General features: G+C 44.9%; 1 pseudogene; it reads right to left on the bottom strand.

Moving 5' to 3' along the window:
* Nucleotides 1–1,183: 1,183 nt before the first annotated feature.
* Nucleotides 1,184–2,719, bottom strand: LOC110303585 (alpha-enolase-like; annotated as a pseudogene).
* Nucleotides 2,720–5,530: the final 2,811 nt, after the last annotated feature.

Here is a 5,530-nt window from a genome sequence, read left to right as displayed (position 1 = left end):
TTTTATAAAGGTAATCATTTAATTGGGGCTGCCTTTCAGGTTCAAAAGTTCAGTCCATTATCATCATGGCAGGAATTACAACAACATCCAGACAGACATGGTTCTGGAGAAGGAGCTGAGAGTTCTATATCTTGAACCCAAGGCAGTCAGGAGCAGACTGTTTTCCAAGCAGCTAGGAGGAGGGTCTCAAAGGCCACCCCACAGTGACATACTTCCTCCTAATAGTGCCACTCCGGGGCCAAGCATATTCAAGCCACCACATTGGGCATTATTTTCTTGGTGTCTTCTATCCCTCTGCTTCTCATACTCTTTTTGCCTTCTCCTCTGCAGGGTTTCCTGAGCCCTGAGGGGAGGGATTTGATGGAAACATTCCATTTAAGGATGATTTTTATTTTAGCACCATCCATTTACCTGCAAGTCTCATGGTTTCATTATTTTTTAGCAGGGGAGTGATAGTCCACTGTGAAAATGTGACTCATCTTCCTTATTCAGACATCTGTTGAGGAACATTTAAATTATTTCCAGTTTCTTGCTATTATGAATGTAGAAGCAATAAGTATGGCTGAGCAAATATTTCTGTAGTAGGATAAAGCATCCTTTGTCCAAGAATGTCCAAGAATAGCATAGCTGGGTCTCGGGGTAGATCTATTCCCAGCTTCTTAAGGAACTGCTACACTTGTTTCCATAATGGCTACACAAGTTTGTACCCACCAGCATGAATTTGTTCCCCATGTGTTCACCATGAGCTATCATTTGTTTTATTGATCTTAGCCATTCTGACTGGTATGAGAGGAAATCTCAATGTAGTTTTGGTTTGAATTTCTTTGACGATTAAGGATGTTGAACATTTCTTTTTGTGGGGGATGGGAGTGGGGCTTCTGCAGCTTTTATTTTTGCATGTAAACCACTGGGGGAGACTTGATAGTGGGCATCTTAGAGATTACACTGGAGTTCCGAGGGCTCCGGACACTAGCTGGGAAGTCAGGTGACAGAAACAATGATTCAGACCAGTCACGTGATTACAAAGCTGGGTCTCCAGCAGGGTTCCTGGTGGTCAGGTATGGATGTCTCAGGAAGCAGTGACATGGGAGGGGCACGCACTGGGCCGGCCTTGAACCGCCTGGATGACATCAGGGGCAAAGGACCTAGCAGCTGGTGGCTCCAGGGATCTCCAGTCCATGCTTTACTTGGCCAGGGGATTTCTGAAGGACCTGCCAGCAAACTTGGCTTTGCTGCCCAGCTCTTCCTTGATTATTAGGATCTAATTGTACTTAACCAGGCGCCCAGATCAGCAAGGGGTACTGGTCTTGATCTGCCCAGTGCAGAGCCCCACCACCAGGTCGGTGATGAAAGTGTCCTCAGTCTCCCCAGATCAATGGGACACCATGACGTCCCAACCATTGGACTGGGTCAGCTTACACCTAAAGAAAGGGCAGGAGTCAGATCATGTGATGCACCTGGCCTGGTCTTGTGTTGAATGGTCTTCATGCCCTGCCCTCCTCTGAAAGCTTCCCATCTTCTTATGGTCACTCTGACTCCAAGCTCCCCAAAGAGACAAACTTTCAGAGCGTAAGTGGTAAATGTAAGGAACATGGATCAGGCAGCCAAGGCTTGTTGCTGCATCCCTCTGGCTGCCATCATCCCAGTCACCGGGAACTCGGTCCCAGAAAGCCCTCCACAGGCTACTCACGCCTTCAGAGACTCGGTCACCGAGCCGATCTGGTTCATTTTGAGCAAGAGACACTTGTAGGACTTCTCACCTGCAGCCTTGGCAATCCGCTTAGGGTTGGTCACTGTGAGGTCATGGCCCACCACCTGGATGCCCGCACTAACCGTGAACTTCTGCCAGGCATCCCAGTCGTCCTGGTCAAAAGGGTCTTCGATAGACACCACTGGATAGTCTTGGATGAAGGACTTGTACAGGTCAGGTGCGATATACCTGCTAGGGTCATCTGGAGACTTGAAGTCCAGGTCATACTTGTAGAACTCGGAGGCAGCCACGTTGATGCTATAACAACCTGGTCAGTGTAGCTGACCTTTGCAATTGCAGTCTTGAGCTTCTTTGCCCTCCAGGATGTTAGGTGCGAATACGCCCTCATCACCCACATTGGTGGCGTCCTTCCCGTACTTCTCCTTGATGACGTTCTTCTGGTTGTGGTAAACCTCTGCTCCAAAGCACAAGGCTTCCCGGAAACTGAATGCCCCCACAGGCAGGATCATGAACTCTTGCATGGCCAATTTGTTGACAGCATGAGAACAGCCACTGATCACATTGAAAGCTGGGATCGGCAGGGTGACTTCAGGGTTGCCGGCCCAAGTCAGCAATGTGCCGATAAAGGGGCACCCCCTTTTCCATGGCACCAGCTTTGCAGACAGCCAGGGACACTCCCAAGGATGGCATTTACACCAAATTTAGATTTATTCTCAGTGCTGTCTGTCTTGATCATCAGCTGGTCAATCTTCTCTTGTTCCACAACATTCACTTTCTTGCTAACCAGAGCAGGTGCAATAGTGTTATTGGTGTGCTCAACAGCCCGTGAGACACCCTTCCGCATGAAGCAGGACTTATCATTGTCTTGGAGTTCTAGGGCCTCGTAGATGCGGGTGGACGCACCGCTGGGCACCGCAGCCCGGAAGAGACCTTTTGCGGTGTACAGATCCACCTCAACAGTGGGATTCCCACGGGAGTCTCTCTGCCATGGATCCTGAGAACAGACATGGTGAACTTCGTAGGATCGCTGCGAATGACGGAAAGAGGGTGCTGTAGACACTGAAGAGAGCGTTAAGGACAGATGCGAGTGCAACCCTGTACTGAAGCAGCAATCCAACATTTCTTTACGTGGCTTTCTACCATTTTGTTTCCTTTTGTGAGAACTCTGTTTATATCCGTAACCCATTTTAAAATTGGATTGTTTGTTTTCTCGATGTCCAGATTTTAAAAGAATTTCCTATACATTTTAGATATTCCTGCTTGTATTGGATGTTAGGTTGAAAAAAATCTTTTCTTGTTCTGTAGCTTGTCACTTTGACTTAATGATGTCCTTCACCATACTGAAGCTTTTTAGTTCCCAATTATTAGTTACTGATCTTAGTGCCTGTTCTACTGATGTTCTGTTCAGAAATTCTTCTCCTGTGTCAATAAGTCAAGGCTACTCCCACTTTCTCTTCTATCAGGTTTAGTACACCTGGGGTTATGTTGAGGTCTTTGGAGTTGAGTTTTGTGCAGGGTGACATGCATGGATCCATTTGCATTCTTCTACATGCAGCCATCCAGGTTGACCCGCACTACTTGTTGACAATGCGTCCCTTTTCCCAGTATATATTTGTGGCTTCTTTATTAAAAAAAAAATCAGCAGGGCAGTGGTGGCACACGCCTTTAGCGCCAGCACTTGGGAGGCAGAGGCAGGTGGATTTCTGAGTTCGAGGCCAGCCTGGTCTACAGAGTGAGTTCCAGGACAGCCAGGGCTACACAGAGAAACTCTGTCTCAAAAACAAAAAAACAAAAAACAAACAGACAAACAAAAATCAGGTGTGCATATTTGTGTAGATTTATGTCTGGGTCTTCAATTCAGTTCTGTTGATCCACTTGTTTTTCTTGTGCCAATACCATGCTGTCTTTATTACTATAGTTCTATGGCACAATCGGAGGTTATGAATAGTGGTACCTCTCACAGTTCTTTTATTATTCAAGACTGTTTAAGCTACCTTGGATTTTTTTGTATTTCTTTATAAAGCTGAAAAATGTCCTTTCAATTTCTGTGAAAAATTGTGTTGGAATTTTGGTGGGTATTGCATTGAATCTGTAGACTAGTTTTTAGGAGGGCCATTTTTGCTATATTAATCCTACCAATCCATTAGCAAGGGAGATCTTTCCATTTTCTGATATCTTATTCAATTTCTTTCTTCAACCATACATCTTTAAAAGAATCAGTGCAGAGATTATAACCTTGGTTTGCTCAGAAAATCATTGGGTTCTTTTTCCCTGTGTCAGATTTCAGTGTATGTCAAGTACAGAAATGTCCCACTTTAGATGATCGATTCAGAGATTGTGCCCAACAATTATAAATTAATGTGCCCTTTCCCCATGAGAGCCAGTACTGCTGTATGACCCTGACACCACATTTAGTGTTGATGACTCATATAACTTTGCCATGGCATTTGCCATTAATCCCAGAGATTTGTGACCCCACTAGCTACTGAAAACAAACACGAATCCTAGTAGATTATAGTGATCCTGTAATGATATGGTATCAATGTGTAACGAGGCATTCTATCAAGGCAGACTGAGGTATTTTTAAGTGAAATTTCATATGATCTTCACATAGTTGAATGAGCCTTCAGTGAGTTTTTCTTTGAGTGCTGGGGATTGAACTCAAGGCCCTGTGCATGGCATATAAGCATTCTACTACTGAACTGTATCCCCTGTCGATTTCCCCCCACATTGCCTAGCTGGTATTGAATTTTTTCTCGCCTGCCTCAGCTCCCAGAGACAGGGATTACAGTTGGTGGGATTACTGTCCTGTGTTTATGCGCATCTGCATGAGCTATTACTGCAGATAAGGAACTGATACCCGGCAAAGAGTCAGAGGAGCTGAGATTTAACCCAATATTCTGCCTTTTTGTTTATAGAAACTTGAGCAATTCAAAAATCCACCTTACATATAATTTATAAGCTTTTATTTGCAGCCCTACAGCCAGCTTACCTCCCTAATCACTCTCCCTTGCCAGATGTTCATTATTTTTATGCAGACTTAGAACTTTCAAGACTTATAGATTTTGTCTTACCCATCTTATAAATATTTTATAAGTAATTAATATGACTTTTTAAAATTAATTAATTATTTTATTTATTTACTTCCCAAATGTTGCCCACTTCCTCTCCCTCCTTGCAGAGTTCTTCCCCACCTCATTCCTCCCCTTCACCTCAGAGAGGGCAGCCCTCTCCAGTATGCCCCGGGGGGAGGGCATCAATTCTTTACAGAATTAGGTGCATCCTCTCCCACTGAGCCCAGACAAGGTGAGAGATGGGGAGGCTCAAATCACAGTACATGTATGCTCTTTGGTTGGTGGCCCAGTTAGATTTTTGTATTAGTATGAATAAATTAGTGTCCTAAAGAAGGCATTTCCCTGGGCTGAGTAGCATTGTGCAATCTGAGGACATGGCATATGGGCAACCGTGGGTCACTGTGGTTGGTACATCAGGTAGACCGAGTTTGCCTCCCTCTGTATCAGTCACAGAAGCAGGGCTGTGCAGGATGAGCATAATGTTCCCAACGGTGGAAACCAAGACCCAGGCTTCCTGTTTTGTACTTTGAGCATCACACAGTGCACCCTGGGGTTTTTGGTGTCTGAGAACTTTAGGAAACTGTTCAAATGTAGTGAAGAGACACTAGGAGCTCCAAGGTTCTGTGTGTAGGAGCAGGGAGACCAAGCAAGAGGAGAGAACCGTGAAGTCCACAGATGTAGAAGATTCCTACAGCAAAATGTCTATGGTAAAAAGAGAAGAAAAAGTAAGCTTTTGAGAATTACC

The sequence above is a fragment of the Mus caroli genome, unplaced genomic scaffold (assembly GCF_978045245.1).
Source record: "Mus caroli unplaced genomic scaffold, Mus_caroli_1 scaffold_9, whole genome shotgun sequence".
NCBI classification, from domain to species: Eukaryota; Metazoa; Chordata; class Mammalia; order Rodentia; family Muridae; genus Mus; species Mus caroli.
The sequence above is the reverse complement of the archived record's forward strand: the minus strand, read 5'-3'. Positions and strand labels throughout refer to the sequence as shown.